This window comes from Schistocerca cancellata, chromosome 2 (genome assembly GCF_023864275.1).
Source record: "Schistocerca cancellata isolate TAMUIC-IGC-003103 chromosome 2, iqSchCanc2.1, whole genome shotgun sequence".
Lineage (NCBI taxonomy): Eukaryota > Metazoa > Arthropoda > Insecta > Orthoptera > Acrididae > Schistocerca > Schistocerca cancellata.
Window position 1 is genome coordinate 277030601 of NC_064627.1, and position 24846 is coordinate 277055446.

General features: G+C 37.0%; 1 protein-coding gene across 2 annotated transcripts in view; it reads left to right on the forward strand.

Moving 5' to 3' along the window:
- The first annotated feature begins 1354 nt into the window (after window positions 1-1354).
- The window catches only part of LOC126161612 (NFX1-type zinc finger-containing protein 1-like), a 251498-nt gene continuing 228006 nt past the window's right edge, over window positions 1355-24846 (forward strand). Inside the window, exons 1-2 of one of the 2 annotated variants that reach the window (XM_049917567.1) lie at window positions 1372-1505; window positions 21683-21906. The gene's annotated coding sequence lies outside the window, so the exon portion shown is untranslated. Of the gene's footprint in view, window positions 1506-21682; window positions 21907-24846 lie in introns of both variants that reach the window. The other variant, XM_049917566.1, reaches the window with a different exon arrangement.

Here is a 24846-nt window from a genome sequence, read left to right on the forward strand (position 1 = left end):
CGTACACATTCTCCATGACAATGCTCGCCCACACATCGCTCGGCAAACCGTTGATCTCCTGCAACAGTTTCAGTGGAACAAAATCACCCACCAACCCTATAGCCCTGACTTGGCACCCAGTTCCCTAGGTTAAAAGAACATTTGGCCGGAAAGTGATTCAGCTCCGACGACGAGGTGAAAGAAGAGTTTCATAACTTTCTGAACAGCATGGCGGTGAGCTGTTATGACATGGGCATACAAAAACTGCCACAGCGTCTACAAAAATGCATCGACAGAAATTGTGATTATGTCGAAAAATAGCTAAATGTTAAAGATGTAAACTGATGTAAATTAGTGTAGAAATAAACAGATCTATGAACTTATAAAAAAATTGGAGACCTTACTTTTGGGATTACCCTCACACATACAATGTTTCATGATTTGAGATCTGTTAACAAAATTTTTATATGAAATCAAATACAGATGCGCATACCGACTAAGAACTTACCTTGAGTATTACTCAAATTCAGGAATAATCACTGAAATGCTGTTATGAACAGCGAAATAAATAGTTCGGATTTGTATGTAAGTCGCCGACAACTATCTAACGAAATGTTATGCCAGCCTTGTCACTGCAATTTCCCAAGCAGAGACTCAAAAATCTCGCTGTGACCTGTTTCTGAAATTTGCATACAAAACGTTGTCGTCACTTTGTATTTCTCATACCTTCGACATTTCTTACTTATAATCGCTTTTTCGACTTCCTTTCATCGCAATAAACGCAGTACAAGCTCTCAGCAAAGAAGGGGATCCACAGCAAACTGCTTGTGCAATTACGCAACGTGTGGACGTCAAAACGCCCATGCGTAAATGCGATGTTCACACAAACTTTTGTGGATACCCTTTTATTCCCGTGCGTCTGCAGCTGCGCACGAGGAAAGATGCATAGTGTGGGCATACCTGTAGAATAATGCAGCGAAATACTGCCAACGCAACTTCGTTTTATGTTTCTGGTCCAATGTCAACTTGTATGTCGTTCTATTAAAAACTTCCAATTTATAGTCCCTTTTATCCTAAACCGTTATCAAAATTGACGTTTTACACTATATATGTAAATGAAAACAAGTTTTTTTTACACAAATAGTCCTCTCTTGATTGACTGAAGGTAAAGTTGGTGTAGGATACTACTGTCTGTGTAGGGCAAATATTTTTTTCTTTTACTATGAATTATTTCCTGTTTTCGGATAATCATGATTACTTTTTTTAAAAAAAAAGAAGTCTGCAAAGGGAATGCTTTCTGAGCACAAATGAAGAAATAAAATCATTAATATCTGATGTAGGGGAATCCCAGACCATTGTGCTAGCATATCGGGTGTTCTCCCATGAAGACACTCTGACTTTTTAGTTCCGAAGGTGATATGACGGAGGAAAGAAGTACGAAAATGAGGCTGTGAAATGCTTAGAATTCTCATAACCGTTTGGATTTCTGTGTCGGATATTTAAAGTACCAACAGGCCATTAGAAACGTGAGTACCGTGAAAATGATGTTTGTTGTTCTCAATGCACTCAGAGTATTTGTGGTATTCGTCATTACTCATTTATCTTACGTCGCAACAAAATCGCACTCACATTACGTACGGTTTATTAGTGAACACGGCTCTGTAGCGTTTTCATTTTTCTTGAATATATAACAGAAAATTGTGGAGAGGTGTTTGACATCACTACTGAATGTGCAGTGTGTGCTGTGCATATCATTTTTGAATGATATGCGTATACCTTGGACGGGCACCAGCATCCACGGAGGTTATATGTTAAATAATTGTATACGAACTGGAATGTTTCAACGTGAGGGTTTATCGTTTTGGTTTTTATTGATGTACAAATGCGAAATGTTAGTTTCTTGCGTTTTAATTTTAACATTCCAGCATGGTGCGAGTATCGTGCGAACGTGTTAGGTATCACACGGCGTATTTTCAGTTACCGGGCCCAGGATATGATTGTATTTTTATGCACGGCAATTCAACGACTTGTCAAGTGTTCATCATGTGAACCGTAATAGAAAATATCACTGCACAGGAACCTCGTAACAATTTTGTAATCTGGGATACATTAAGATGTCTAGCTATTTCTTACTATAATACGTTGCCTTTATAGTTCCCATAGTCTTGGCAAAAAGAAGAAAACACATTCACATACATAAAACACTAGTTGAATACAACACCGTGGTGATGTATTAAAGGTTTTGTGCCTTATGACATATTAGTATGAGGTTCCCTGCAGTACCTACCACACTCTGCATTAAATGTGCTAATGATAATTCTTGGGAAACATTATGAAGGAACTAATGTGCTGTTAAGCTGTTCCAGTAATATTAGAAATAACATGACAGTCACAATAGTATGTAAATGTAAAAACAGTAGGTCTATATAATCATACCTGCAATTTCAAACCAGAAAGATAGGCTAGTTAATTTCGTATTCTCTTACTCTTCTGTGCAGATAAACGCGTACAAGTCACTTAAGGATAAAGTTGCAGAGCTCAAGAACGCCAAAAAAGAAAACGTTTCTAGCAGCTCCTCAGTTTCATAATTGTTGACACTTCAAATCCACATCGTGTGTGGACATTTATAGCCATTACATGTTATTTTGATTGGATGTATTCACCATTGTGATGTCACTTTCAGTATTTGCTCAGTTATGCTGTGATTATAATTTCTTCCTTTAGTAAACAGTTGTGTCTGTTTGTTAGCTTTAACAAAATAGCTCCACATTTCTATTTTATAAAGTGGCTTAATATAATATATTTCTTTTTTAACTTCTTATGACTCTGCTGATTTTTATGAATGCTGCTTGAATATGAGGTTTCCATGTATCTGGAAACATTGTAATTCCAATTTGACAGTTCATATTTTTCCATTTCGTGGTATTATGTCAAAATTTTTTCGAGCAACCAGTAGTGTGTGTAGTCCTTGTTAGTTTCAGCTGTTGTCACAGTTGAGTTCTCTCCCGTACAGTAATGCTCAGCGAGGTGGTATATGTTAGTTAATTGGAAGTGACATGCAGGGATTGTAGCAAAATCTGTTTAGATGAGTGCAAGATTGGGAACATATTATCAAAGAGGCTTCTTGATTATGTGTGTAAACCTAGTTTCCAAAACTTAGGTAGTGTGTTCAGTTTTACGGAGCTATTAAAGGAAACTGCCAAGTGATAAGGCTTTGAGTGTTGTGTTATTGGGAATAATATTATGTGATTGTAAGGCTTATCAAAATCAGTTTAGTGGATACAAACCAGAATAGGTACCTAAAGGATTGAATGATTTGGAGTGTATTATATTCAGCTCGAATTGCTGAAAGACTCATTTCTGTAAGTTTATATTTGTATGGATGTTTAAATCTATCGTTATTTGACACTTCTGTACTGGCAGAAGCAACATTGGTTCAGTCCAAAGCACTAGTCTGTTTAAATACACAGCTCTTTCAGCAACCTAGTAAACTTCATGAGTTTACACAAAGACTGTGTAAGAAATTGTTTTATTCTTTGAAATGTTTCAGTTATAGATTTCAGTCATATGTTCTGTTTTCAATATGTCATTCCTTGCGGGTAGTGGCTTGGAGCATGTTGTTTACGTGACCAATGTAAGCCTAATGGAGATGACAAGCCATTAAAGGGTACAGTATCTTGGATTGTGCTGTATACTAGACTTTTTTGATTTCGAATTTTATTTTTACCGATTGCAGTAAGAGACTGAACAGTAGGGTAACCCAAAAATTAGACTTGGTTTGATGTGATAGCTTTTTCGAGAGTTGATGAAGCCAACAAATGCATCACCACAAACTTTTTTTGCATTATTGTACATTCAATAGTTAGGATTACATTCCTGAATAAAACCACTATTTTGTTACTGTGTTCGGATATTTCCAAGTTTTTTGTGTTTCTTGTGTACACATTCCTGATCTAAAAACACCTATTTATGTGAATTTGATTTGATTTTTTTATTTGGTCCTGTTGATTACAGATTGTACAAAGGGTGTACTAGTAATATAGGAAATGTCAAGAGAAATAATACAAAATTATGTGAGCATTTTATATATCATACAATTACTTATTTTCTATGAACAATTTATTGTGGATAATATTACAACCTGTATTTTACTGGTGTAAGTTCAAGTGAATGCTTAAGATAGCAGAATGAATGGAAATACGCATTTTTATCCCAGTGCCACAAATAAATAATGAAATTTACATTTTGTGATTATGGTTTAAGTTAAAATACAAAATTCTTATCTTCATCGCATAAGTAGGTTTAAATTAATTCTTAATGGAGTAGAATAAATTTCAGAACACATTTTAACTTATGATATGAATAAATTTACATTTCATCACTATAATTTGTATTAGACGTACACAATTTTGTCTTCATGATGTGAGTTAAAATTTATTTCCTCTATTTTTATTCAAAAGGATGCCTTATTACTCTCGGAATTCATTCATTTTATGATAAGTTTGTTCTCTCAAAGATGTTTTTAGTTTCCTTTTGAATACCTGCATGTTATCAATTTCCATTTTTATACTGATGGGAAGCTTGCTATATACTTTTATCCCTGACTCAGTTACTCCACTACGGACTTTTGTCAAAGTTACAGAGCCTGGACTTTTGTCAAAGTTACAGAGCCTTGGTGGAAATTTTCCCCCTGTCTTGTGTTGTGCTTGTGGATGAAACAGTTTTTCTGGAATAATTTCTTGTTACCGGTTACAAACATCAGTCAGTGTATATATTGATTTGCAACAGTAAATATCATGAGAGTCTTAAAGAGACCTCTGCAGGATGTTCAAGAGACCCAACATATGCACCTCGCTGCTTGTTTTTGTAGTTAGAAGGCTCTTTTGAATGCCTGTAGTATTTCCCCATAAAATAATACCACAGAAGAGCACAGAATTGCAAATATGCAAAATATTAGGACAAAAGCAATATTTCTCTGTTAGCAAGTTGAGAAATAGCTCTCAGGGCAAAACACACTGTGCTAAGTTTTTGACCAGCTGATGCTGTGTCCATCATAACTACTTGTTCTTCTGGATGCCTAGGAATTTTTTATTTACTGTGTGAAACTGTATAATGTTTACTTAGTTAGTGACTGTAGGGCAATATCCTGCAATGTGGAGTTGGAACCCTTGATCAGATTACTTTGATAATCTGCAAACATTACTATTTTTGCTCTGTCATTAATTGTAACTGATAGATCAGTAATGCAGATCAGGAAAATCAGTGGCCCAAGGATCAAGCCTTGGGGACTCTGCATTTTACATTTTCTCTGTCTGAGTTTTGCCTCCATTAAGATAACTTTTTCTTCCTGTTATGTAGATAAGATTATGGGAACATCAAAGATTTGTCTTTGATAAACATAGTGTGGAAGCTTTTTTAGCAGTGTGTTATGATCGGCACAGTTGAAAGCATTAGCAAGGTCACAATAGATCCGCATTGAACAACTTCTGACATTTGATTCTCCTAGAGTTTCATCTGTTAGGCTAAATATAGCCTTCTTTGTGGAGAATTCCATACGAAAGCCAAACTGTGTAGATGTCAGTTAGCCTTTTTGTGTCATATGGCCGTAAATCCTATCATAAACTACTCTCTCAAACACCTTTGAGACACTGGCAACAAGGAGATGGGCCAATAATTGGATGTACATTCCTTGCCCCACTTTTGTAGATAGGCATCACTGTTGTATGTTTCAGTCTGTCTGGAAATGCACCAGTTTTCATTGTCTGGTTACATAAACAGCATAACTTGTGACTGATTAAGTCTGCATATGATTTTAAAATCTTAGTTGACATTCCATCATATCCAGAACTTTTAAATAATTTTATGATTTGTTTCAATATCTTTAGGAATTGTGCCTTTGAAAAGAAGTGCTGCATTTGTTGTGGTTTGCATGTGATTTAGTACGTCTTCTGTGGGAGAGTGTTTGTTATGATTTCCTGGTCTTTCAGGTACAGGGGAAAAAGCTGTTAAAAACTGGAAGCTGCAACTTTTTGATTATTCTTGTCTAAACCATTACAAGAGGACTGTGGAGTCCCTGCTTGTTCAGATTTTATGTTCCTATTTGTCACACTTTTTATAATGTTCCATATGGTTTTTACTTCTATTTTTTCTGCATAATGGGTTTGTTTGGAGATCGTATTAGTTTGTAGGATTTTGCTAATGTTTTCATGTTGGTGACATCAACTGTCTCCAGTAATTGGTCTATATAGCATGACATTGTATTGTTAGCTGATAGTGAAGTAAACACAAATGAACTTGAGCACTAATGTCCAAGGTAATGGAAAAGTAGTTTAGGGTTATAATCCTCATTATTTGTAATAGACATAATCATTTTATTGCCATAGAATGCTAATTTTATATCTGCTATATCATAGGCTACTCCGTTTTTTCATTACAACTGCTGTAATTGTAGTCACTTAACCTCATAGTTTTTCCCATAGAGATAACACATTAAATAAAGCTGGCTGGATTAGTATTTTTTCATGGCTTTTCTATTTACTGCCGGTTGCTATTAACTTGTTTCTTATTAAAACTGCAGCTGTAATGCTGGGAAAAGAGTTGAACACCTGCAGGTGAGGGGGGGAGGGGGGACTATAAATATCATTTAAAGGCATCTATTGTGTTAATTTTTCACAGGAAGCATAGCTGTGTACATACTTGCTAAAGTTTGTGATCACTTTGCTGAGGATAAAATGTTCTGTACCTTTCACCCAAGTTTGTAGTAAAGTTGGTTCATTGTGGATACTTCATTAAGCAGTGCAAATAAAGTTCAATTTCTTATTGCGATATGCTTTTTTCTAGTTATGCTAAATCAGTGACTCCGAATTTTAAATTAACTTCAAGTAACACTAAGTAACCAATTCTTTGGATTTATGCAGTTGAAAGTTACAGTCACTAATGTTATTGTGGAAATTGGCTGTTTTCCAAGATCTTGCAATTAATCTATGTAGTTGATGTTTGAAGATAGTAGGTGGCCTGTCTTAAACAAGTATCCTGAAAGACTGTTAAATGTATATGTTTCCTGATACAAGTATGCTTATGAAGGATTGAAATACCCTTATCACATCCATGTGTGGTAAAGTTTTTACACCTCAGTATCACATTTCATGCCACTTCAGCTCTCTGTTGCATCAGAACACTGATACTTCAGCTCAGACAGTTACTCAGCAAAGTGTTAAGAAGAGCAATATATTGGGGAAAGATGTGAGCTTTAGGCAGTGGAGAGCTTCAGATACAGGTCAGAAACTCTCCACGACTTTATTTCTTAGATCCTAATGGATATTGTGTATGATGCCATCCTCAGACCTTTATTGAATTTTTGCGTGTGCGTCTGTATCACTTTGATGAGTGTGATTAATGCAATAGTGTTGCATTTTTGGGGTGAGCCGAAAATTGCAATTCCACCCATGTGGTTTGGTCTGTGACATAACAGTGTTTGATTTGTGACGTCATGGTTGCATGTTGGTGTCATGGAAGCTTCCGATTCCACCTGTCTGCTTTGACCCATGACATAAGTGTTTTGTGGTTTGTGACCTCATTACGGCGTGGAGTTTGAGTTGGTTGTGTTTGTATATGTCGTCTTGTTGTTTTTTACGGTGCCCTCTGGTGGTGGTGGTGGTGGTGTGTGTGTGTGTGTGTGTGTGTGTGTGTGTGTGTGTGTGTGTTTTGTGGGGTGGAGTCAACCAAGATTTATGTGATTGTGACATTGATTAATAAGTATGTTTTTTAATTATTTGTCTGTTTTTTTTTTATTGTAATATGTGTGTTTATAGCTGTTTGTGTACATTGAAATTGGTGATAATGCAAGTTTTCATGAATTTCATGGTTTTTCTTGTATGGTAATTTTGCGAGATGGCGATTGGGTAAATCAATATCACGGATATTGATTTACCATTGTTTGTTAGGTTTTGTTATTTGGCATTAGTTACGCAAGTGATTTTTGGTTTGTTGTACTGTGGACTTTGTTTTAGATAGATAGGGTAAATAAAGGGTTTGGATAACAGATCTGACAATTTCATTTTTGTTTTAGCTGCTATATGGGTCAACCAAAATTTGCGGTGTCAGGTTTAGGTATCGAGGGCTCCCTTCGAACTGTATAAGCCAAGTACAAAGTCACCCTGCATGAACCATGGACTCTGCCATTGGTGGGGAGGCTTACGTGCTCAGCAATACAGGTAGCCGCACCGTAGGTGCAACCACAATGGATGGGTAACTGTTCAGGAGCCAGAAAAACGCAAACATGTGGTTCCTGAGGAGGGGCAGCAGCCTTTTCAGTAGTTGCAGGAGCAACAGGCTCGATGATTGAAGATTTGGCTTTGTGACAGCGACCAAAATGGTCTTGCTGTGCTGGTACTGTGAACGGCTGAAAGCAACGGGAAACTACAGCCATAATTTTTTACAAGGGCATGGCATGCAGCTCTACTGTATGGTTAAATGACGATAGCCTCTTTTTGGGTAAAATATTCCAGGAGTTCAGATCTCCAGGTGGGCACTACTCAGGAGGACATCATTATCATGAGAAACATAACTGACATTCTACAGATCACAACATGGAATCTCAGCTCCCTTAATCGGGCGGGTATGTTAGAAAATTTAAAAGGGAAATGAATAGGTTAAAGTTAGATATAGTGGGAATTAGAGAAACTCTGTGGCAGGAGGAATAGGACTTCTGGTCAGGTGAATACAGTGTTATAAATCAAAATCAAATGTAGGTAATTCAGGCGTAGGTTTAATAGTGTGTGTGTGTGTGTGTGTGTGTGTGTGTGTGTGTGTGTGTGTGTGTCCAAGCTACTATGAAGAGCACAGTGAACACATTATTGTAGCCAAGACAGACGTGAAGCCCACACCCACTGCACTAGTAAAAGTGAATATGCCAACTAGCACTGTAGATGAGGAGGAAATTGAGGAAGTATATGATGAGATAAAACAAATTATTCAGATAGTTAAGGGAGCCAAAAATTTAATTGGTTATGGGGATTGGAGTTCAATAGTAGGAAAAGGAAGTGAGGAAAAGTAGTGGGTAAATATGGACTCGGAGAAAGGAATGAAAGAGGAAGACACCTGGTAGAATTTTGCAGAAATTTGATCGTAGCTAACATTTGGTTTAAGAATCATGAGAGAATGTTGTGATATTAAATTTAATTGATGAAAAGAGAAAATATAAAAATGTAATAAATGAAGCGGGCGAAAGGGAATACAAGCAGCTAAGAAATGAGATCGACAGGAAGTGCAAAACGGCTAAATGGGAATGTCTAGAGGACAAATGTAAGGATGTAGAAGCATGTACCATTAGAGATAAGATAGATGCAGCCTACAGGAAAATTAAAGAGACCTTTGGAGAAAAGAGTACTACCTGTATGAACACCAAGAGCTCGGATGGAAAACCAGTCCAAAGCAAAGAAGGGAAAGAAGAAAGGTGGAAGGAGTATTTAGAGGGTCTATACAAGGAAGAAGTGCTTGAGGGAACTTTTATGGAAATGGAAGAGGACATAAGAGGAAGATGAGATGGGAGCTATAATACTGTATGAAAAATTTGACAAAGCACTGAAAGACTTGTAAGTCGAAACAAGGTCTCGGGTGTAGACAACATTCCATTAGAGCTACTCATAGCTTTGGGAGAGCCAGCCATGACAAAACTCTTGCATTTTGGTGAGCAAGATGTACGAGATGGGCGAAATAACCCCAGACTTCAAGAAGAATATAATAATCCCAATTCCAAATAAAGCAGGTGCTGACAGGTGTGAAAATTAGTGAACTATGAGTTTAATAAGTCACAGCTGCAAAATACTATACGAATCCTTTTCAACAGAATGGAAAATCAGGTAGAAGCTAACCTCAGGGAAGATCTGTTTGGATTCAAGAGGAATATAGGACCATGTGAGGCAATACTGACCCTAAGACTTACCATAGAAGATAGGTTAAGGAAAGACAAACCTACATTTATAGCAATTGTAGACTTAGAGAGAAATCTTTTGACAGTGTTGAGTGGAATACTGAATTCTGAAGGTGGCAGGGCCAAAATACAGGGAGCAAAAGGCTGTTTACAATTTGTACTGAAACCAGACGGCAGTTATAAGAGTCGAGGGGCACAGAAGGGAAACAGTGGTTAAAAGGTAATGATACAGAGGGTTGTAGCCTATCTTCAATGTTATTCAATCTGTATGTTGAGCAAGCAGTAAAGGAAACAAAAGGAAAATTTGAAGTAGGAATTAAAAGTCCAGGGAGAAGAAATAAAAACTTTGAGGTTCGCTGATGACATTGTAATTCTGTCAGACACAGCAGTCGACGTGGAAGAGCAGTTGAATGGAGTGGACGGTATCTTGAAAGGAGGATATAAGACGAACATCAGCAAAAGCAAAATGAGGATAATGAAACGTAGTCTAATTAAATCGGGTGATACTAAGGGAATTAGATTAGGGAATAAGACATTTATAGTAGTAAATGAATTTTGCTATTTGGGAAGCAAAATAACTGATAATGGTTGAAGAAGGGAAGGGGGGATATAAAATGTAGACTGGCAATGGCAAGAAAAGCATTTCTGAAGAAGAGAAATTTGTTAACATCAAGTATTGATTTAAGTGTCCGAAAGTCCGTTCTGAAATTATGTGTATGGAGTGTAGCTATGTATGGAAGTAAAACATGGACGATAAACAGTTTATACAAGAAGAAAATAGGAGCTTTTGAAATGTGGTGCTACATCAGAATGCTGAACATTAGATGGGTAAATCACGTAACTAATGACCAGGTGCGGAATAGAATTTGGGAGAACAGAAATTTGTGGTACAACCTGACTAAAAGAAGGGATTGGTTGGTAGGACACATTTTGAGACATCAAGGGGTCATCAGTTTAGTACTGGAGACTAGAGAGTGTGTGTGGGGGGGGGGGGGGTGGGGGGGTGGAATTGCAGAAGGAGACCAAAGCAGATTCAGAGGGATGTAGGTTGCAGTAGTTACTTGGAGATGAAGGGCCTTGCACAGGATAGAGTAGCATGGAGAGCTGCATCAAACCAGTCTTTGGACTGAAGACCACAACAACAAGCAAAGTAAACTTTGCAATGCCAACGGATTTAGTTTTTGCATTTTTTTCATTGTCTTGAATGTGCTTGATTTTTGGGTTAATATTTGTTTTGGAATGGTGCTATATATTTTGTTTGCTCCTGCCCAAAGACCCCTACTTGCAGCAGTTGTCCAGATGGTTTCATTTTATTGCTAAAGTTAAATATTTTGCCCAATCTGTATGTTTGATAGGGGATGTAATGAGAAGTGTCATGGTTACCATATTGTATGTGCTTGAAATTAAGGTGTCGATCATCTTGGTGGTGTCACAGAACAAAGCAAATGGGTGGATTCACAACTTTCGGTAGTCCCAATTTTTGCTGTGCATAACATGTGTTGTAGGAATGACAATTGGAAAACCTTATGCTGATAGTACACAATACCTCTCAAATAGCAGCAAGGGAGCTGCTGAGCAACTTGTCTGCATTTGATGGGTGGAACTATCATCATCAAGTGTTGCATGCCTTCACATCATGAGGTGCTTTGAGGGGGTGTTTACCATGGAGATTGGTGCGTAGTCTCACGATCAGTAATAGTATGTTCTCATATCTCCTCCCTTGCCACTCAGCAGTATGATAAGGATCTGCAGCTTTTGCTGTGTTTCTTTGCTGATACTACTGGAAATTAGGTATTGTGCATTAGGTATAAACCAAATGAGGTAGTGGTTTAGTTAACCCATTTACTTAATAATATTTTTTTCCCTTAGGCAACCCTACATTTCCCATTTAAATTTACGAAAATGGTTCAAATGGCTCTGAGCACTATGGGACTTGACATCTGAGGTCATCAGTCCCCTAGAAATCAGAACTACTTAAACCTAACTAACCTAAGGACATTGCACTCATCCATGCCTGAGGCAGGATTCGAACCTGCGACCATAGCGGTCGCTCAGTTCCAGACTGAAGCACCTAGAACCGCTCGGCCACACCGGCCGGCAAATTTACGAAACTCAGCGTATTGTGTCTTGTACACTTTTCCCAAAATTATATAATTTTTGATAGGAATTCTTTAAAAATCTTAACTTACTATTTATTAAAGTGATGAGGAGTGAAAGTAGTACTGTTTCAGAAATATTTGTTGGTGTGTTATACCTGAAAGTTGGTGTGTTATACCCGAAAACAATCAGTTGTGTGCAATGCCACTAGACATTTCTCACACTCGTACTGTGTGTCACTTTTACTTCTTCCTTGCTGTGCATGCTACACAATTTTTGGAGGATGTTTTCTTGATGAGATTTGGTAGTTGGGGGGGGGGGGGGAGGGGAGGGGTGAACCTAACAAAATGTGTCTAATTTGCTGCTTGCATTCTAATGGGAAATTCTAGATTGGGACCATCCATGACTAAGGTAGTCTAGTAGAGTGACCTGCTCTATTATGTCCTCACCATGGGAATTCTAAACTGATTGAAACAAGACTTTTCCCTGTCACTTTGTTTAGTAGGATATATGAATTGAAAATCCCAATGTCTGTAAAGTAAAAGAAAATTTTCATATATCCTTTGGCGTATCATATCCTGAGAAGGGAAGATGCCATGTGCTGGTTCTGTCTGTCAACTTTATTCATTGAATTGTGTAATTGCTTGGGGCTTCTGGACTGGGGTTTTATTTTTCCTATCAGTTTTCCTGTTGCAGTCACGTTGACATCTGTGTGGATAGTGGCTAGAATATTTACTTCTTTTTTTATCCATCCACTTCAGAGCCATGAGCTTGTGTGAAGATAACACAAGAGTCTCTCCTTCTCTTAGTTTAGATTTTTGAAACTCATCTGACATATTTTGCCTTGTGGATCTAACTGTCCCTACAGCATTTGTGCACCTTTCAGCGAGCCTGTCCTACCCTTAAACATGCCTTTATATTTTTATTTGTCTGTATTACTCTAGTGCACTATATCTTTTCATCATCTGGTGTTAAGGTGTGTACAACCAAATCGTTGGATATGCGGGATTTTTTATTTCTCTCAGAGAAATTTGTGTTATTTTACAGTAGGGAAAACGAGTGTTTGTTTATAGCAAAGTTTTTTGAAAGTAGTCACTTTTGTGTCTTTACTGTCACGTTATTCAACCTGTATTGTTACTGGCCTGTTTTTATTTGGACATTATTGTGAAGCAGGAATTCTTTATTATTAGACCAGTTTTACTTTATTTATCGAAACTATGGATCCGTGCCGCAAGAATATTAATTGCTTACTTTAGTCTGATGTGGCATATGTGCCATCACTTTTAGCATGCTGTGTTTGGAAGAAAGACACCTGATGTGTGACAACCAAGAACAACATTTTTGGTCCTATTAATTATTTGGACTTGCTGCTCTTGCATTGGCTGTGTTTTGCAAGAGTTTGGTCAGTTTGTGTGTTACTAATGATGATGAGGAGGTCCCCTACTCCAAGGAGCGTAGGGGACGATGCGGGAGACCCACACCGCTGTACTAGGCAAGATTCTAGTGAAGGTGGTTTGCCGGTGCCTCCCTCCAACCGTAATGGGCATGAATGATGTTGATGAAGACAACACAACACCCAATCATCTTGAGGCAGGAAAAATCCCTGACACCGCCAGGAATCGCAGGAAGCGAGAACGCTACTGTACGACCGTGAGCTGCGGAATGTGTGTCACTAATAAATGACAAATCTGCCTTAAATCTTGACTCAAGAGTCAACATCTACTAAATCAGTACTCTGCTTGGGAGTTGCAGTCAGACTTTATTACGCATTGACTATATATCTTCCAAGAGATTAGCATGAGCCTTTATGTTATACTGACATTCAGTCCTGATTCTACATTCAGCCAATTACAACAAAATTCCGTTCAGAAAGATTCAGTGTATATTGACATTATTGCTATATAATTATTAATTTAATTCTAGAAAATGTAGACAAAGAACAGTAGAAGTAAACCAGACTATAATAAAACTGCTAAACAACACAATAAATCAGCTTGCACACAGATGGTGGTGGTAATAAGTGGTAGCAAAGAGGGCTTGCAGTTCATGTCAGTTTCTTATAGATATATTGCAAGGAAAACAGGTGTAAAAATTAATGAAGAGAAAAAACTACATGCTCATGAGCAAAGCACCCAATGAATAGTACCCCATTGACAGTAGATGAAGTAGCCCTTAAAAGAATAGACATCTTAAATATTTGGGAAGCATCTTTAGCGAGCAGAATATAATGGAATTTGAGATTAAGGCAAAGATTGCAGCACCAAACAGAGTGTATTTTGGATTATAGGATATGGTGTGCAATAAAGCAATTTTGAGAAGTTTTAAAATCAGACTGTGCCAGTGTATAACTCTCCTGGTACTCTGTAAGGCTCTGAGACATTTATGTTAAGGAAAACAGATGAACAAAAACTGCTAGTCCTCAAGAAAGAGATATGAAAGAAATGTCTGAAGGATGAAGGAAAAAAGATTGATGTGGGCGGGTCACCTAATTAGAATGGAAGAGGAAAGGCTACCACAAGTAGCATTCTTTGTATCTGTGGAAGGTAGAAGGGGCTGAGGAAGTCGATGGGCAAGATGGAAGGATGATATCAAGAGGGATACAGAGACAGTGGGTGTGAGAAAAGGAAAATGGGCCACAAAAGCCCATTGGTGGAGGAATGTATAGAATGCATTTGGTCTCTCAGGCCAAAGCAACAGTGCACAGTGCTACAGTTCTGGTCTTGTCACCGCATGAAACAGAATACCTCAGGCAAATAAATAGAACAACCAAAACAGCATGTGCACTGTAAGAGAACTTCGTAAATAATAAAAATAATTCTAACCCTCAAAATGACATTTTTACTCAACTTTACCAAAATAAAAATTGTACACTTGTTAGTTTATACAGCAAGCAAGTATGGGATTTTCCTGTTAATTAAATGATTTTCCCCCAGCCAACTAAAATAACAGAAGATCATGTATAGGTCTGCTGCTATGCAAAACACTGTTTTTCATATAGACCCAAACATCTACCAGTACGTTCGTGCCATCAACAGTGGGTTTTCTTTATTCAAATCTGTGAAATGTGATTGTGTTTTAAGTGGTGACAAATCTACAAATATTAAGCCTAAAAATAGTTTTTCTTTGTTTTTGTTATTACCTTAATTTTACGTAATGGGTTTATGCCGATCTCTCTGTACATTTTCAGCTACTGATAACTTGTCATCTGCAACTATAAGATGCTTTTATACACACACACACACACACACACACACACAGGGAGAGAGGGGGGGGGGGGAGGCAAGGGGGGTAAACAAAGTTGGAAGTTGGCGCCAACTCTTTTGAAAACAAGTGAATGCCAGCTGGGATTGGACGCACAATAACAATATATATGCAAGTTTTTTTTTTTTCCCAAAGTGAAAAGAGTTATTTACAAATGAAGTTCTGCAAATTATCGAGATATTGGGGTGCTTCTCAGTAACACGTGGGAAGGCAGATGGAAAAAGGATTTGCCAAAGCTAAACATAAGTAATCACAAATACAGGCACGAAATATTTTCAGACCACAAAATTGCGTTTAGATATAAAGTGAAGTATTAACTCGTTAATGAAATTCGCATCAACATCATTTAGTTGCAGATGACAAGCACCTGATAATGCAACTAGGGTCCTACATAATCATATAATGTAAAATGATAACAACAAACAAAACTGTCCTTAGGCTTAATTTTTGTAAATTAGTTATCATGTGGAATGTGTTCACATTCGCGTATTTGAATGAAGAATACTCACTGACAACAGCACAAAGGTGATGAAACATGTTTGGATCTATATGAAGAAACAATATTTTGCATAACATGGGGATGTGATATCCAATATTTAAAAAAAAAATCTATATAGCATTGAGCACAGTGTGTTTATTTTACTGTATTTTTTTTTAAATCCTTCCTAGTCCGTGGATAGAAGTAACAAAATTACAGGCAGTATCCATTACAAGTTCAAGAGTTTGATTTGCCTTTACCTGTATGAATGACACATGATTATGAAATCTTTATCGTATGAAGCACATTAATGGAAATCCTTTGCTGTGCTGCATACTGATATTACAAGAACTTGTCACCATTAAAAATATACAGCCATGGCCCCTAAACATTATGATGCTAGAAGAAAAGAGAGTAAGCTACCAGACATTTTATGAATTAGTAGCAACTACTGGAAAACTAAGGGAGCTTTCAAGGAATGTTTATATGTTGTTAGGAGTCTGGAAGAAGAAGAAAAGAATAAAGAACAAAATACACCCATGCATGTTTGTTTCTTTCACGAACTTGTAAGTGCTATTATACATTGTTGAAGTTACTGACTTACATTACACTATTATTATTGTTAAGGCGGAGTGAGAACTACTGTATATCTTCACTGTATAATACATCATCATATTTTTGGTGTTTATTGTGTGATACATATGTCTAGAAATAGGATGTAAATATGTTAGGATTAAGAGAGACCTCTCACCGAAAAGCAACACGCTGTCCACCAGGATAAATGGCCACTGCCAAACTGTTGTTGTGAACCAAATTAACCACCCAGTGGCAGCTGACCACAACACACTCAGTTTCAGTGGCTGCTTCATAACACAAGCCATCTGGATCCTTCACTCCACCACCAACTTCTTTGAACTACACAAATGGTAGTTATCCTTACAAAACCTACCAGGAAGTATCATATGAGTGCACACTCCACTGCAGAGTGAAAATTTCATTCAGGAAACATCCCCCAGGCTGTGGCTAAGTTATGTACCAGCAATATCCTTTCTTCCAGGGGTGCTAGTCTTGCAAGTTTTGCAGGAGACCTTCTGTGAAGTTTGGACGGTAGGAGATGAGGTACTGGCGGAAGTAAAGCTGTGAGGACGGGTCATGAGATGTGCTTGGGTAGCTTAGTTAGTAGAGCACTTGCTCGCAAAAGGCAAAGGTCACGAGATCGAGTCTTGGCCAGGCACACAGTTTTAATTTGCCAGGATATTTTGTAACAGCATAAATTTGTAAGTATAACGTAAATATGCCTTGGCTTGTCATATACATAAAAATGGAATGCATACTCAGTAAGTTGGTTCTTAGTTTTCAATTCTGAAGCATGTATTTTTGCATGGTGGACAAATTGATGTATTCAAAGTGTGATATCTCCTGAATCAATTAACCTTTGGTGAAAGTGATTACCCCACAATGGTCATGGGTGGGGACAGTGTATCTGTGATAAAACAGATTTGAAATCCTGTACCCAATGTAAAAGTTGTTAAATTTGTGTACACCTATGATAGTCCCCTCTATATTTGTAATAACAAGATAATGAAGGGTGACTGTAGCATGTTTTGTGGTTGCACTAACATGCTTTCTTTCATATTCCGTAGACAAAGGTTTGAATATATAATAAATAACGTGTGGTGTGTGTGTGTGTGTGTGTGTGTGTGTGTGTGTGTGTGTGTGTGTGTGTGTGTGTGTTTTACGAGAGGAAGGGAGAAATAAATTGGGGGGGGGGGGGGGGTGTAAACTGGAAAGGAACATGAATGCAAAGGCCATTGGAAAGAAATGTCATGTTTTGGAGATAAAATGATTGACTTATTTTCTTTTATTTTTGTATTTTTGTGACTCAAATACTAGAGCATTTCACAATGCCATTACTGGTTTCAACCAGAAGTAGTCATCTTCAGACAGTCAATAGATAAAGACACTACAATCAATCATTTTATAACCTATAAATTCTGTCAAGTAATTGTCTATGTAATAGTAAAAAGAGAATGAAGTCATACTTAGAGATGCTTACTGAAGTGGAGTCTATTGCATTGTCAAAAATATTAAAGCCTTGAGACCACTTGCAGCACGTCACTTTAAGTATAATTTTAGTCTTTTGAATCATTACCTGATAATTGCTTGGCAGATTTTATAGATTACACAGTAATTGTTTGGATCCTTTAGATCAGCAGCCTTAAGATGACCACTGGCTGTTCGAAACTGGTACCAACATCGTGATAGTGTCAAAATATCAGTTTATATAATAAATGTGTGGTTTGTCCTTGCATAATTCTGCAGCCCACCATGGGATTATATGCATGAAGGTGGTTTCAGTTTGGAACTGCAGAAGTTGGGTTCGAAAATATAGGTGTTAAAAGAACGCATCACACCAATGAATTTCTTATGGAAAGTCGTTGAAGCAGCTGGAAATCAAGTGCTGAAGTGCCCAAAGCTGGCCAGAATTTTACAGACTCCTCTAGGTAGCTTGAGAATGTTGTAGAATGTTCCATGATGTTGAAGAATGTTCTCAAATGTTGTGTTATCTTGTTGTGGTGGAGATAATTTCCATCTCAAAATAGCAAGTATAAGGTGATGGTGAAACTGTGTGTCGGTATAGTCTTGAAAATCGTTTGGATTAGATCAAGGAAAAGGGAAAATGATAGAAATTAAAATAAATTTAAATGAAAGTAAATTGCTAAGTTAGTGAATAGTGTATTAATTGTATTCTTAGAATGTTACGTAGTATTAACATTTAACAAGATGCCAAAATGTAAAAGGAGAAGGAAGTCTTACCAGTGATGATGTGAAAAGAAAGTAGCAGAAAGAACAGCAAAGAAACGAAAGAGAACAGGAGTGAAAATCACATGTAGCTACACAACAGAAGAGAATAAATAGTGAAGAGGATAGAGCGAGACATTCAGCAAGCAGACACAGAGATGCTCCTGAAGAAATAAGATTATGTAATAACAAAGTAGACTTACTATCCGTGAAGTTCACGAAAGACAATAATCGCAAGTGCAGGAAGTGTAAAGCAGAAGAATTAAAGATTACATGTTTGGTAGGTGAAACATTTCATTGTGGTCACACTAAAAAGTACACCAAACACATTATCATTGGCAAAATGGATGAAGTGTGTGAGTTCTGGGGTGCCAAGAAATTCAGCAGAGAAACTCCAGAAATGTGTTACATGAGTGGAAAAATTTGATTAGGACCATCACCAGAATTGTTTCACTACATAGCAAAAAGGATAAAGTGTGCTAGTTCTGTAGCACCAAGAAATTATAGAGAGAAACTCTAGGAATATGTTGCGTGAGTGGAGAAAGTTGATTAGGGCTATTGGAAATGCCTTTACCAGAATTGTTTCATTACATAACTGAAGAAACTCTGGTATCAAGACATTTTCTAGAAAATACGAGAGCATACAATTTGTGCTTTAGATGGCATCATTCGATGTTATTCCCTGAGCATTCAAAGGTATTTTTGACAGTGAAATACTTAAATTTTGTCATTTTTTGTTTGTTCATTTTTACAATGTTCTCAAGTTATCTGGAATTTTCTCAGAAAACAAATGAAAGTAAAAACAAAGCCAAGTGCGTCTTTTTCAGCTTGTATAGAAATAAAAGAAGTTTAGAGCTGCACCAAACCAGTCTGCAAATTGATGACCTGAACAATTACGTTGGATGTTGTAACTTCTTAATGGTCTGCAAAAGTGTCATTGTCAGTAATTAGTAAATCTTTATAGCCATTTTATTGAAGTAATGGCATTTTGTCAATGAAACATTGATAACACTGAGTGGCTTTCAAAATATTTTTGGAAGCTGAAATGATAACACTGCCAAAATAGTGGCTTTCAAAATAGTTTTGGAATCAGAAGTAACTCTCTTTTTTATTACGGTGCAGATTATTGCCAAGTTAAGATTCTGTACAAGGAATTCAGTATTTAACCTCTTGAACACTGAACTATTCCATTTTTTATCCCACTAATTAGAAGAGTAGGAGACTTCTTCACTACGTTTGTTGGAGACTGTCCATTCACATAGTAATGATCTCAGAAAAATATCGAGAGACTAGTTCACTATTGCCTTATACTGCTTAGACTATATGATGCGTCTTACTCCCAGCAGTGATGCAGTAGATAAACTTTTCTCCCCCATTACATGCCCATAACAGTTGTCACAGTAACTTGTTAAAATTAACTTGTTGTTTTTTTTTGTGAATTTTGGTAACCATGCAATGTGTGCTTCTCTGTCAACATTCATCTACATCTATACTCCTCAAGCAATTGTGCAGTGCATGTAGGATAAATTGCATCAATATTGACAATTTTCTTTCCTATTCCATTTGCCTATTGAGCCAGAGAAAAACGGCTGTCTAAATGGCTCTGTACACACCCAAATTTCTCTTATCCCTTTCTAATTATCCCTGTGCAAGATAAGCACAGTCATCTTTGAATACAGGTTTTCTAAATGTACCCACCAGGGTTTTTGAGAATTAAGTCATCTTTCTTTCAAGCATAGGTGATACACTTTTGTATGGGCTGTGACGACCTTTTGTGACCCTAGCCATGTGTCTGAAATAATACAGTGTCTGTTTTCATGCCTACTTGATAAGGGTTCCAACATTGGAACAATATTTTATAATTTATCGCACTTGTGTCTTGCATGCAATTTCCTTTAAAGATGCACTACGCTTCCCCAGAACCTTTCCAACAAATGTAAAGTCTCCCTTTTGACGTACCTAAAACTGATGCTATGTGGTCATCCCATATCATTTCGCTTCAGATGTTCACCATTTATCTTGTAATCAGATACTATCCAACTCTTTTTTTCTTATAGGCATTATCTTACATTTATCTAAATTTAAGGTGAGCTGGCATTACTTACACCAACTGGAAGTGTCGACCTTCCAACAACAATTCCTTCCTGTATATGATTGAATCATCAGTTCCTATAGTGCTGCTGATCCTATCTGAGCAGTCGTTCTTATATATTGATAACATTAAAGGTCCAATTACACTTCCTTAGGGCGAACCCAATATTATCTTTATTTATGTTAAACATTCGTCATACGTATAATGTACGGTACTGGTTTCTATCTGTCAAGTATTCGTGGAATGTCTCTTAACATACAATTTCAAATCACTGACTTAATGTACTGGAGACTAGTCAAAACCAAAAAATTGTTTACAATTTTTCTTATAATAGCATAAATATAATATACTGTACTGAATATGTAATTAATATGCAATTAATATTTTTTTAAAAGTAACAAACATTTAACAATCAGCAATCCTAAGTACTCTCCTGCTCAGATTTTCAGGTTGTCCTTCACAAGTTGTTCTACTGAATAGTAGGCTAACATTTCTGCACTAGTTTCTCATATAAGGTTCTAAATTTAAATGGAGCAGTACTCTTCCTTTCACTTTGTTATTCCTCCAGTCAGTTACATACATTTGCAAAGATACTCCATAGGATTGTATCTTTGTTAGTAGTCAAAAATGTGGTACTGTTTGATGTCTCATAGAAAACTAAGAAGAGACACTGTAGATCTTGAGCCGTGTCTTGTTTGTAAGATCTCATGTATGAATAAAGCAAGCTGTGTTTTTCACAAGTTATTTATTCTGAATGTGTGCTGATTGTTCAGAAAACCTTATTTCGCTCCAGAAAAGGTATAAGTTTTAGCTTATAATATGCTCAAGGATACTACAGAAGACACAAGTTAGTAATTTTGCCCTCTGATTCTGTGCATCCAATCTATTACTCCTTTTGTAAACTGGAGTGACATTTGATCTTTTTCCAATCACATGGAAGTATGTGCTGTGCAGGCAATGTACATTGTGTCACAGTTTACTTCCTGTACATAATGCAGTATTCTCTTGAGAATAACTGGCACCATAATTTACGTTTTTTCAGTGACATGCCCATAAGAGAGTCGAAGAACTGCAAACAGAGCAGAAATTTGAGTTGATCCAGCTATGACCATATTGAATAAGAATGCAACAACGATGTCTGTACTTATGTCTTAACAAATGATGAATTGAAGAGTTATATTGTTATATATTCAGAAAAAATTGTAGTAATGTTCGAAGAAAGATACAGTGGAGCTACCAAACACAACTAAATAAGCAATAATTGAGGTAGGTTATTAATTTAAAACATTATTAGATACCAGCACTGAGACATTGTGTTTGTCTCACTGGTTGTAAGTGTACTTCAGGGCAAACCAAAAACTAGCAGAGAAGATACACATGTAGTGGGTGCATATGAAGGGGAAAAATACAGGATAGAATCAGATGGCAGTGGTACTCACACCAGGCATAATATGACAGGGAAATACTTGACTAAAAGTTTCAAAATGTGAGGCTTCAATGACAGTGATGGCAAGGAGTCAGTTGGTTGTTGGAAACCTGAGAAAAGTGAAGAAACAGTGTCAAAAGAAGTCAGAATTTGGTGGAAGTCCAGTGATTCGATCAGCAGAAAAAAGGTGAAAATTCTCAAAATGACTGATGAACAGCAGACTGGGAAAGTTAACACACACACACACACACACACACACACACACACTTCTGGCAATGAGAACCATGTACAACCAATCTGACCAGTGATACTGTGTGCTGTTGTTAGTGTGTTTAAGAAGTATGATTGCTACACACCACTCTATCAGTTTGTTTCTTATTTGTGGCAGTGCTGTAGTCTGTTGGGATCTGCCTAGTCAGTCTTTAATGTCACATGACAAAATATAACAACACTGCTCCTAGCTGTAATCTGGTGGGATCTGCCTGATCTATCTTTAATCACACATGACAAAATATAACAACACTGCTCCTAGCACATTTGAAAAGATAACTTGTTGCCTACCCTCTTCACAATCTGCTTGTACTAGATGCTACCACAATATCTGGTATAACTAGCCACTGAAATTCTTTCAGATGAAAGTATCTGTGACATTACAGGAATTTTTTTATGTGCCGATGTGCCCTCTTGCTTTTAACAGTAGTTATGCTTTTGTTAGTGAACTGTGTGTACATTGTTTGGTTCTCATAGTGTGACAAATGTGATACAAATAATAAGATTTAGAAATATAAAATTTAAAACCATAGCTTCACTGTTAAAAGGGGCAGCAAAGTAATAGAGGAATCTGAGGTGAGAAATGCTATTACAGTAGAACCTCGATTTTACATTCTCCGGTGTTTTATTTTTTGGGATTCTACACCATAAATTCATAGCCCCTGTGAAAACCCCTGAAAATCAATGCTAAAAATTACCGAATTTTACATTTCTTCCTAGTAAGGTTTACTTTGATTGTAAGTTCTTACTAAATGTCTTGCTTGACTTCATCCCGTTTTCTTCCAATTGACATTTGATGTGACTGAACAAGTTACAAATGGTGCAAATGACACATGGTTCACACCATGGGTGATGGTGAAGTTGAGGGAATATTTTAGTCCGTTGTAGAGAGGGGAGATGCGAGAGGAAATGCTGACATAATCCATGATTGGTGTTGCCAATACAACTTGCAACAATTAGCTTTACCGTGCAATTATGATACAACTACTGCTAGCTTGCAGTGGTAAAGGAAAAACAAGCCAGTTGAAGTGAAGTTTTCTGGACTGAGCCAACATTTGACGAAGGGGCCCAGCCACCAACTTTTCTTGTGCCACGTATAACTTAGTCTCATCATTTTACATGTATTTTCGATGTACGGTACTCAACAACAATATCAGTCATCAATATTGTAAATTGAAACACTTAAGTCTCGAAGAATATCTTCGCTCATATTCGAGGAAGTGTCGCCCGTTTCCACCTAGTGAACTCATATTGGCTGGTGACTAAGTTAGTCACCCAATAGCTAGTACAGCACACTCACACATGTAAAATAAGCTTGCCTACTGGATGTATGGAGAGGGGGAACGGCCCTTCATTGACACAAGTGTTGTAGGGGGAAAGAGTTTTGTGAAGTACTGAAAATATACTTTTTGTGCAATTGATGTGCAATGACAGAGACATTACATGGAAATAGAACAAGAGTTTTGCAATAGCATATTTTAAAGACTTTAGTGTTCAAATCTGACATGATACAGTTTGCAACTACTACCTGCACTACTTGTGTATATACTTTGCACTGCACACATCACACACTGTAGATTGTAAAGACTGGCAGCAGTGATACAGGGCACAATGCAAAACTATAGCACCTGAGCTTTCTTCCAAATTTACATTTTATACAGTGTACAGAAATTCACTAAGCCAGCTTCTAACATGCTTGTAACCGACTTCTAATATGCTTGTAACGTCAGCTGGGGAAATAAATTCATGTTTCGTGCCTCTGTTCAGCTCACCAGGCCTAAAATAACACTTTAATTGTGGTGAGCATATGAACTGCGGTTCATAAGAAAAGCATTAAATAATAACAACAATGGTGACAAAGTACGTCATTTAGCATATCTCCGCATTTATGATTATGGTTTAACCACTTAGATGCTGTGATGTTTTTTATTTAATTCAACATTTCATCAATATTTGCTTTTTTCTGGGTGTGCACAAAGAATGATGTCTCAAAAACAAGTGTTTTGAACATATAATTTGTGGTCATAGCGTGTTGGAAAACAGCTCAATTACCTTGTACAAAGATACCAATTTCAATTTTTTGATGAGTTTTTACTTGCTGTTACACATCTGTGATATTTTTTTTTTTTTTTTTTTAAGAACTGATGAAATTCATTACCACAAATTATTGTGCACACATTGTATTGTACATTTAATATCCTTCACTTTGACAGATTTTATACAAAGTATTGGAGAGGATTGTGATTTTTAATCATATATGCCAATTACATGTGTTTTTGCCCATATTTTGGGGGATTTTAATATTTTCTTCGATTCTGCACTTTCTTCAGTTTTGTGTTTTTTTTAGTGTGGACCGCACGAAAACGTGAAATAGGGGTTTCACTGTAGTAAACTAATTCCAGATGTGGTAATCAAGCTTGGCTCCACCAGCATAAACTCTAAAGTTCCTGACAGTAATACTTCTTTCAGGACAGGTACAGTCAAAAATGAAGCCCTAATAAAGCCACACT